Source organism: Herpailurus yagouaroundi, unplaced genomic scaffold (genome assembly GCF_014898765.1).
Source record: "Herpailurus yagouaroundi ecotype Mexico unplaced genomic scaffold, PumYag 142, whole genome shotgun sequence".
Classification (NCBI taxonomy): Eukaryota; Metazoa; Chordata; class Mammalia; order Carnivora; family Felidae; genus Herpailurus; species Herpailurus yagouaroundi.
The window spans coordinates 49,366,906-49,378,555 of record NW_024412397.1 but is presented as its reverse complement, the minus strand read 5'-3'; the positions used below and the strand labels follow the sequence as shown (position 1 = coordinate 49,378,555).

Genomic DNA, 11,650 nt, shown 5'->3' with positions numbered 1-11,650 from the left:
CTGAGCAGTTTGTTGGGAGTGGATGGGAGGTGGGGATAACTCACCCATACAAGCTTAGCAGAGCTGAGCCGCTGCAGCTTGTTGGGCTAGCCTTTGATGCAGACTGGTTGGACAGGTTCTGGATCTACAGAAGAACCGGTTTGACTGGCCTGTTATGCCAACATATTCTGGTTTGAGTCCATGTTCCACAGACGGTAGAAACCTGCCCAGCCAGTTAAATGAAAGGCATATTAGGTTATCCATTGCACACTGTATATAGCTTAGATGCAGCAGGAGTCTTCCACATAGCAGTGGTGTCTAGCAAACTCTAGCGTGGTCCAGAGAGGGGGCTTCCTCTCATCTGTTTAAGTTCGTAGCTTCAGAAGTCAGAAGTGAAACACCTTGTGCTTTTGACCCAGAGCAGAGGTTTTCTAAAAAAATTGAAGGGTAAGTTAATATATTTTTTCTATTTCTCAATTGTCTGTGCACCTTAATTTAAGGTTAAATTAAGAAATGATGTTTAAATAGATATCTATTTTTAACATGGTAATACCTAGATTATACCCTTCATGTCAAGTTGGTTAGATATTTTTTTATAGTACTTATGTATATTCATTGATTTGTTTAAATAAAAGTTATTTAGTATATAATATACTATACTTTCACTATACTTTTTTGTAAGTTAGGCATGGCTATAGTCATGAAGAAAACTGGGTTGAATAATTTTGCTAAATCTAATTCACCTATTAATGATTCATCTTAAGCCATCTACTTCTTTGATAATATACTATCATGTTTTATAGGCTGTTGCTATATGGTAACAATTTTATATGATAAATCTAATTGTGGATACAATAATAATTGCCTTTTTAAGGCATAAAAAAAAAAGTTGGCCTGCTTGGTGACCTTAAGTACATTAGAGGAACAATACACAGTAGGAATTGAGGAGTGTGAAAAACAAAGATTGTGGAATCTGGTAACTGATTAACTATTGGAGCTCAAAAGCACTTGCTGAGCTGAATAGAAAGGAATGAAGACAGGTTTTGTCATGCCTATTAGGTCTGAAAAACTTAAAGAATATTTGGATCTTCCTTTAATTTATATTTTAAAATAATTCTTTACCCCTCTCTTTCCCTGACGTAATTAATTTAAGTTGTTGTGTCATCTAAAATCAAAGTTACCAATCCCTTTATGTTTATTTTGGCATACCAGACTACCCCCTTAGTTATTAATATTGGATTGAATTGAATGCACAGATCTTCTGGGCATTCAGTTAACGTAGCAGCTGACACATGAATTTATCTGGGAATTAAAACGACTTTTTTTTAAACAGAATTATACTGGATACTTTCCTGTCAAGAGCTATCAGTAGGTCAATTTAATATGACTTTGTCTTAAAATGAGCAAGACTCATGCATCTTTTTTTTTCATTGTCCCTAGAGTCCTCACTGTGTCATTATATTCAAACTCAAAGACTCTAAGTGTTTCTTTAGGATGTTAATAAAGAATTTTAAGGTGAGAAATATGTTCAGATGAGATATCATTTTTTTGCAGGGAAGGTCTTGGATGCTTTTCAGTCCTATTCCAAGGCAATTCTGCACAATACTTCTGCAAATTCAGCTGAACTTCAAAAAAGTTATGCAATGTTGAATCTGCATAAGGAATATGCTGATTCAGCAAACCCAAATTAATTTTATTCAGTATAAACTGTATTCTGACAATTTTGGGGGGAGGATATGGATCAAAATTTTTAGTTGGTTGAATGTTTCTCTTTGCAATCAGTTTTCAGGCAAAATATACATATATGTCAATAGAGTATACTTTTAGAGTTTCTGGTAAGTATATTCTATATAGTAATTTAAAATTCTTAAACTATGCTGTGTTTAAAATACAGGGCTTACTCTTTTTTTTGTTTTTATTTTTCAAGTTTATTTATTTAAGTAATCTCTGTGCCCAATTTGGGGCTGGAACTCAGGACCCTGAGATTAAGAGTCACATGCTCTTCTGATTGAGCCAGCCAGGTGCCCTCAGGGCTTACTGTTTATTTTTTTTTTATTTTTTTTTTCAACGTTTATTTATTTTTGGGACAGAGAGAGACAGAGCATGAACGGGGGAGGGGCAGAGAGAGAGGGAGACACAGAATTGGAAACAGGCTCCAGGCTCTGAGCCATCAGCCCAGAGCCCGACGCGGGGCTCGAACTCACGGACCGCGAGATCGTGACCTGGCTGAAGTCGGACGCTTAACCGACTGCGCCACCCAGGCGCCCCTGGGCTTACTGTTTAAAGATAAACTTATGTGGGGATTCCACTTAAGTGGATTTATTTAGTGAGCATTTTTTATGTTTATGGTTTTGAGGAAAGCTATTCAGAAACCAGGTATATATTTCATATAAAATCTAGGGGTAAAATTTCAAGCCTAACTACACTTTGGAAAAGGATTCTACAGCTTTCATATAACAGAATTCCCAGTTTCAAATATATGAAAGTCCTATTGAATATGACCTTTATGTATTCTTGTAAATTGATCCCTTTAAAATAATGATACAGTGTGATGTTTTGGTTAAAATTAAGGACATATGGATTTATAAATCAAATTAGGCACCTGTAAGTGTGTGTGTGTGTGTGTTTGTGTGTGTGTGTGTGTGTGTGTGTGTGTATTTTATACAGCCCTACGTTATTTCAGGGCCCAGGTCAAAAAGTGTTCTTTAAAAATCTTTATTCTTTAAATTTAGTCAGGGATGCATTCCTTTGTCCTTATTCCTAGCTGCTTCGTTTCACACAATGACTCTTTTTGTCAACAATGCTAGCTATTCTTAACAACTGCAAACTCTTTCCTTCTTGAATATCTCCATATGTTTCCTACCAAAACCACTTAGAATCATGACATTTTAAAGCTTGAAAAAGTCTTAAAGAATAACCAATGCATCCAACTCCTCAGTTTTCAGTTGAATGAAAAGCCCAAAAATGGAGCTAAATCACTACTATAAAATCTAAAGGTAGAGCTGGGACCAGAACATCCCAGTTTTCTGAATACCAGCCCAGACTAATATTTTTCACCATCCCACAATGACTCACCTGAATACTACATGAAATCTAATCTGTTTTCTAAAAGAATTGTAAAAAGGTAAAATTGTGTTGTATAGTTATGCTAACGAGTCTTTGCTGATTCATTCTATAAACAATAAAAATGTTTATTAGTACATATGCGTATATACATATATATTTTGTGTTGTTTTAAGAACTCTCATATAGGTATAATTTAGGATTTACCTAAGAAGTTAGTATATCTAAAATTTGATTCGAATTGATGGGAAAATTTCCATGAAGTTATAAAGATCAGAATTGCAGGATTCAAAATCCATTTTAGAGGTGACAGAACCTGCTTTTTTAGGGGGTGAGTTCTTAAGACAGTGCTTTGTATGCAAAGTGCTCAAAAAATGTTTTAAATGTTTTTAACTTGAGCAATTCCAAGGAAATGGGACCAGAGAAAGCTTTAGAACCAAAGGCTCAAAAATTCCAATTCTGATTCCTAGAACTAAATATTAATTCTCCTAATCCCCTTATTTTTTCACAGGTAAAATCCTACCTGAGGGATGCTACTCAACTTTGGTAAATTTAGTTTAGTCCAAGTGGACTCTGAAAAATAATCACTTCCACTTGTTTCTCATTTTCACAATCAAGAGAAAAGGTAGTATACTAAAAAAATACATGGGCTTTTGAGCCAAAGTAAGATGGATTTGAATACTGGCTGCTACAAACAAGTTTATCCTTGGGGATTATTTAACTCTGACTTCTCTTTTCTCCGTCTGTAAGTTAAGGAAGTAATACCATTCTCTCAGTTGTTGGGAGAATTAAATGAGATATTGTACGTAAAACACCTAGCATAGTCCCTAGAACACAGCAGATGCAACAAATGTCAATACCCTTCCTACCTCTTTAATAAAATATATAATAAATTTCAACAAACAGCTTATGTAAAAGAAGTCAAAGCTTAGCTTGGAATATACAATTTATTTTTGTCAGAGACATAAAAACTAAATTAGCAACTGTGGAAAGTGTCAGGGAGGAAGACCTTCCTCTGCCCTATGCTCCTTCTAGCTGGACTTAGAATCAATTGACATAAGACAGATCAACAGGAGAAAATAAAATTTAATAGGCATTTGAGAAATCCACAGACTTGAAGTTCTGAGGGAAATGAGTCAACAAAAAGCTTTTAAGAGCAACAAGATGAGTAGGGTTTGAGGATACAAAGGGGAGGAAGGCCAATAACAAGAAGTTAAGGAGATGTTTAGAAAAACAAAGGTTGCCTTATTATGTAGATAGGTCCCTCAGGTAAAGGAGAATCTCGGTTAAGAGATCAAAAGTTGCATGCTCTATGGACTGAGCCAGCTAGCCAGCCCTAAAATTTCAAATTTCGATCATCTATACCAAAGGAAGGAACTGTGGCAGGGATAGTACAAACTATACCTTACTTGTGCCTCATATCTAGGTTTTTCAAAGACATTTCATATCTATTTATATCTATTATTTTATATGACATCAAATTAGTTGGTCAAAGATTTCTATATGCTCTAGGATTGTGTTGTTTCTATACCAATTAAATTATTTCTTCAGGGCTATAGAATATGTTTGTTCTTCCAAAAGAGTCTCTTCCAAATTAAATTTATTGTAAGTCAATATTAAATTACATTTCATTCTCTTGATAGTAAATAATGATACAGAGATTGAGTGCAAAATGTGTTGGGTATAAGACATAAGAAGGAATAGGATTTAACATTTTCTAAAAGTAATATAAAATTAATGACAAATTGATTAGAAGGTGAAGCCAATGAGCAACGTTCACACATGAGATATTTCTGAAGTCAATATCATGGGTCAGAAGGGAGTTCAGAATAGTGTGACAAAACATTGTAAGAGCTGGCCTAACTAAAGTTGGGTGGATTGACACATATTCCAGTGTGTAAATAAAGAGCAGGAAAATAGGTTAGGACTTGATCTTAGAACCAACAAATAGATCCACTTATAACACAAACTGATCTTAGTAAGCTCTTACAATCAATTTTAATTTCCTGAAAGATGTTTAATTGCTATACAAATAAGCTTTAATAAGCTGTACATAATTTGAATTTATATCCATGGTAAATGAACTTTTTCTCTTAAAATGAAAAGCTTGTATGTAGATGGTATACCTAAAGACAAAAATATCACTTCACCAATTTAACCCACTAAGTATATAATATTCTTATTAAAACTATTTTATTAGATTTAAAAAATTAGCTTTATTTGACTACTCATTAAATTATTGTTTAATTTGCATATTTATTTTCATGTACTGAGAGTGGACTGTAAACAACTGAAAAGAAGGCAGGGAGTACTATAAATCTAAAATATATTTTAGGGGCACCTGGGTGGCTCAGCCGGTTGAGCACTGGATTCTTGATCTTAGGTCAGGTCATGATCTCACGGTTCATGGGACTGAGACCCTCATCAGACTGCACTGACAGCGGGAGCCTCCTTGGGATTCTCTCTTTCCCTCTCTATATGCCCCTCCCTCACACGCACACACACTTTTTCTCTCTCAAAATAAATACAGGCGATCTATATGGGATCGCCTGGCTGATTCAGTTGGTAGAGCATGCAACTCTTGATCTTGGGGTCATGAGTTCAAGCCCCACATTGGACATAGAGCTTACTCAAAAAAAAAAAAAAGAATTATTTTGTGGGGGGCACCTGGGTATCTCAGTCGGTTAAGTGTCCAACTTCAGCTCAGGTCATGATCTCGCAGCTCGTGGGTTTGAGCTCCACATCAGGCTCTGGACTGACAACTCAGAGCCAGGAGTCTGCTTCAGATTCTGTGTCTCCCTCTCTCTCTGCCCCTACCCTGCTCACATCCTGTCTCCTCTCTCAAAATTAAAAAAATTAAAAAATTAAATTTAAAAAATTTCTGTATAAAATAGCTAATTTGGATAAATCAGCACTAACAACCAAACTTGCTATACATCAAAGACTAACTGGGAAACAGAAAATGTTATAGCCCATCATTAAAGACATACAGGCTTCTGCACTGAGAGCATGGAGCCTGCTTTGGATTCTCTCTCTCCCTCTCTCTCTTGCCCTCTCCTGCTTGTGTGCACATCCTTGCTCTCTCTCTCTCTCTCTCAAAATAAACAAATAAACTTAAAACAAAAAGACATACAGCCTTAAAAGTAATCAGAAAACTACTGCCTTAGAAATTCTGTATTACTGACAAAGTGAAAATATAACTTGTGTGGCAAATTTTTAGTTTCAAAGTTCTATCTTAAGCCTATTCTCCTGAAGGTGCTTTGCTAAATCATTACTACAATGACTTAGATTAGGATTAAGAAACACTTCCCTCTTGAAACATTAAGATATTTGATGTAATCAGTAATTTTATGTAGCTCACAGTATATTAATGGACAAGAAACAGTATTATAGAATTCTGTGATAAAGTTCTTTCTAAAAAATTTACATTTAACATATACAGGTCTAAATTTGGAGGGTAGGGTCTCCTCACTGAAAGTAGATGGTAGAATCAGTCACATTTCTAAAAATATGAATATCATAACCAATTTTCAATAATGTGATAATTACCGAATGGTAAATACCATCTACATAGCATTTTAGAGAGTGGTTAAATTCTTTTCTAGTCACTTTCCAAGGAATTGTTTGACAAAATTTAAAACAAACATATGTTGCTCAGAAATAAGTATATGATTTTTTAACTATAATATCAGACTAACCACTGGAACCTGGCCACAAGCCACTGGAACCTGGCTACAGGCCATTCAGCAACAAAGGTTGTTTAGTCCATTCCAGCGCAATTATCAGCCTCTTTTCCCACAGCTTGACTTGTTAAGTTGTGAGCGTTTATACTTTGAAATGAGTGACATGTTGTTTTAGTTCCACCAGTAAGTGTAAATTAAACACATCTAGCATAAATGAAATTCTCAGCAGTTCATTGGTACCATAACAAACCACATGTTTGTACTAATGTTAAAGCCAATCAAGTAATATCAAGTCAAATTTTTACAGAGGACCCTGAAATTAAAATTAGGTTCTTTTTAATCTGACTGCCCAGTGTGTAGTTTATTAGCTCAGTTTATTAGAACATGTGATTAATGATATCATGATACTAATTCAGTCCCTGTGGAGTAAATTGCTTTTCATTTATTTCTTGGTCACAGATTATCCTCAGCAGTATTATTACTGAAATAATGTATCAATGCTTCTCAAAGTGTAGTCTGTAGACCATCTGACTCACCTGGAGGATACCTATTAAAAATGCAGATTGCTAAGCTGCTTCTCAAAGTGTAGTCTGTAGACCATCTGACTCACCTGGAGGATACCTATTAAAAATGCAGATTGCTAAGCTCCATTCTAGACATATCACATTAGAATCTCTAGTGGGTAGATCCCATGAATCTATATATTTACTGGTTTTCCAGATTATTCTAACGTCCAATAAAGTTTGAAAAGTGGCAAGAAAATATTCTCTTGCCTATAAAAGACTGAGCAAGGCTGTATAATTTCCTTTAAATCAAATCGTTATTACTATCAGAAAAATAGCCTTGACTGTACAAGTTCCACCAGTCTTGGGTCAATATTAACATCCTCTCAAATTACTACATACAATTAATCTGACTGTCCCATCCACACATGCAAACTTTCAAAAGTTAATTTTTTTTTAAGTTTTTTAATGTTTATTTATTTTTGAGAGAGACAGAGACAGATGCGAGTGGGTTAGGGACAGACAGCGAAGGAGACACAGAATCCGAAGCAGGCTCCAGGCTCCGAGCTGTCAGCACAGAGCCCGACGCGGGGCTCGAACGCACGGACCATGAGATCATGACCCGAGCCGAAGTCGAACGCTCAACCGACTGAGCCACCCTGGCGCCCCAATTTTTTTTTTTTAAGTAATCTCTACACCCAACACGGGGCTTGAACTCACAACCCTGAGATCGAGAGTAACATGTTTTACTGACTCAGCCAGGCAGGCACCCTGGAAATGGAAATCATATGTTTAACCTTTATCTCTTAGTTTGGGTTCTTCATGGAAAACAGAGCCTGAATCTTCCAGATTATGTGCAAATTGTCTATGTGAGAAGCCATCCCAGGGAATAAGAGCTGGGGATTAGAAGAAAATGGGGAGAGAGCATTTGGAGTGCTTCCTTCAGTACAGGCAAAATGGGACTCAATCCCAGGCCCCTGTTAGGAGCCATGAAGTCTTAGAAGACTGGAGAGAAGCATTTATCCTGCCAGAAGACTGGAGAGAAGCATCTATCCACCAGTTCTGATTTTGGTTAGTTACGGGTTGCCTCATAGGTTGTTCATTTCTTCACACTTTCAGGCTATGCTTCTATTTCCGAAGGCTTCAGAGAAGCCCCCCAAGCAGAAAGTCAGGTGAAGGGCTGTCAGGTTTCACCTTACGAATCTGATTGCCATTGGAATGTTATTGGACTGGCTAAAGCAAGCAGGGCCCAAGAGGAGTCTGGCACATCACTATTATAGGACAAATACGACCAAACTGATTTTTCCTTAATTTACCAATACAATTTTAACTAATATACTATGCAAGTAAAATAGATTTGCTGAAAAATGAGTATAGCAATTTCAAATGGCAAGTGAGGAACTTTAGCCTATTTTTGTCTGATGTATTTGATCCATTCCCACAAAACCTGAGATACATTGAAACTTGATCTTTTGTGAGAAAGGTATTTTCTAATAAACTACATTTCATTTCCTGAATTTGGCCGCCAATTTTTAAAGGGCCAAACAGCACCAAATGAACAATTAATAGATACTCTGTAAATACTTTTATGTCCAGTATTGATCCAAAGGCTTTATCATTTAGTTTACCTTGGTAAAATTATAGTAAAAACAGATTGACTTCATTGGACTCTCAAGTAACACTTCTCATTACAGTGAAACACAGAAGTTTGAATAGTACAAGTTTGTGTTGGACTATGTCCAAGAGGGTCTGGTTACAAGAACTAATTCATTATAACCTTTATGTGATCCTGGAGCATGGGTCTGAAGAATACATTAGAGGAAAGCTGTAGTCAAGTAGATTAAAAACAGGAAACTGAAGTAGCCAGTTATGTGCTTTAATTGTGTAAATATATTAATTGTTGCATAATTATAAAAACTTAGTTTAGTGAAAATGAGGAAGAAATAGGTTTAAATTAAAAATAAATCTGATTAAAAACAGATCATCTTTTCATTTAACTTCAATTATGTTCAAATGGAGTGTCTGAGTTTTTAAAAATAACTCTCTTAGACTGTGGTTAAATTAGCTAATGAATTGATATGGGTAAAATACAGAAATTAGACTGAAGGGAATAGAAATAAAAGTGAGGACACACACTACTGAACAAAGGCCATTAAGAAGAAATAACTATTGTCAGAAGGAGTTATCAAATACACTCAGATCTTCACTAAATTAGCTCAGATCACAATCAACTTGATACCAACTCCCCCTTTCTTGCACCTGAAGCTCAGTAGATCATAAATTTCTATTAAGTAAATAATTTCTTACAACCACAAATTTCTGAAATACATGAATAAATTAGTTTCTCCTTTCTATACAATTTTGCAGTTGGGCTAGATGATTTTTAAAGTCCCTTGGAATACAATGGAAATAACAACAATATAATAACTCTACCTGACTTATTTAAACTTAATTATGTGAATCAAATAAGATATGTAAAAGCACTTCAGTTGTAATGTAATCCTTTCTATAATTATAAATCTGTCACAATTTGCATAGCAATTCAACAGTTTCACTACAATTACATAACTCAGCAATTGAAGAGATCTCTCTGATTAGCCGTAGTTCTTAAATCTATCTAGTACTAACAACAGTTTCTTACACTGTTTGGGTACATTTATAATCATTTAATCCTGGTAACAATCCTGTATGTAAAATACCCAAGGTATATATTATCTTCGTATCACTGATAAAAAACTGAGGCACAGAGATGTTAAATTACTTGCTCAGTAGGATTATTAAAAATTAGAATTCATTCAACAAATTAGGTGGAGCTGCTGCTCATTTCCCACTGTCAACCTATACAAATACATTACTATATACTTACAGTTTCCAGAATTCACAATGATTTCCCATAGCAGAAACTTTGCACATGCCTTCGGCCTAGAAAGCCTTCTACCACTCTGCTCCCAATAGGCAAGTTGCTTCCAACTTCTAGAAGTCTTCCTTAAGAAATTACAGATAAGCACTGGGTGTTGTATGGAAACCAATTTGACAATAAATTTCATATATAAATTAAAAAAAAAAGAAATTACAGATATATTATTTCATTCCTATAATAATCCCTTTGGACACAGGTAAGTATGAGTATTCTCATTTTTTGGTTGGGGAAGTAAGACTTGTCTAGGCAACATGCAGATTATCAGAGATAGGGCTAGAGTTTAAATCTTAACTCCTAGGTCCTATCTCCAGCTCAGGACTTGCATAGTCCCATAGGCCAGGAATATGGCTATAAGTCGTCATTGATTATAGAACCTGGTGAGTTTTTTGGAGCATTTTCTGCTCTGCTCCCTTTGGAGATAATAACATAATTCAAGGTCCTTCAATCTATTTAGCTTTAAGCTTACTACATGGGAGAATCTAAAACTCAGGGCTGGGAAAGCTAAGAATGAACACTTGCTAACTCCATTAGAAGTCAATTTATATTCACCTCTCAAAGGTCCACTATTTTTAAAAACTGTTTATTTATATCTGAGAAAGAGATAGCGTGCAAGCAGGGAGGGGCAGAGAGAGAGAGAGGGAGAAGGAGAATCCCAAGCAGGCTCCGTGCTTGTCAGCATAGAGCCCAATGCAAAGCTTGAATCCACGAACCATGAGATCATGACCTGAGCCAAAATCAAGAGCCAGACATTTAACTGACTGAGCCACTCAGGCGCCCCTCAAATGTTCACTATTATAAGCCATGTAAAGGAACATGTATGCCATGATTTCTAGTAAGTATAATTATTAATGCAAAAAAGTCTAAAAACTGAACTGAGATTTGTCCATATAATAGGTGCTTCACTCCAACTCTGAATGAGAGAGCCCAATTTATTTTCCTTTTCTAAATTATGAGACTCAAATTGCTATCATATTTTAAAGCCCTTTTAGTAACCTTGTAAAAGTTTTCTGAAATAAACAGAAAAATGTACTGGGACTGCAAATTAGCCTTTAGGTAATAATTATCAAAATTCAGAAACTTTATTTGGTTATTTTCTCAAAAGTAGTTTCTAAATTAAAAAAAATAGAAAAGCACAGAATAAACTTTAAACAGATTTTATTATTCAAAAATAGCATGGTGTGGCCCCTGGGCAGCTCAGTCATTTAAGTGTTCAACTCTTGATTTCAGTTCACATCATGATCTCATGGCTCATGAGATTGAGCCCTGCTTTGGGCACTGCACAGTGTGGAGCCTCCTTGGGGTTCTGTCTCTCTGCCCCCATCCCACTCATTCTCTCTCCCTCAAAATAAATAAATATTTATTTTTTTATAAGAAGTTTTTTTTTTTTTTTTAATATGTATTTATTTTTGAGAGAGAGAGACAGACAGAGAGTGAGCAGGGGAAGGGCAGAGAGACACGGAGACACAGAATCCAAAGCAGGCTCCAGGCTCCAAGCTGTCAGC

At 35.6% G+C, this 11,650-nt stretch overlaps 1 protein-coding gene across 2 annotated transcripts in view; it reads left to right on the top strand.

The window, feature by feature from the left end:
• The first annotated feature begins 230 nt into the window (after window positions 1-230).
• The window catches only part of RBBP8 (RB binding protein 8, endonuclease), a 119,544-nt gene continuing 108,124 nt past the window's right edge, over window positions 231-11,650 (top strand). For both annotated transcript variants that reach the window (XM_040479239.1, XM_040479238.1), the window contains exon 1: window positions 231-426. The gene's annotated coding sequence lies outside the window, so the exon portion shown is untranslated. The remainder of the gene's footprint in view (window positions 427-11,650) is intronic.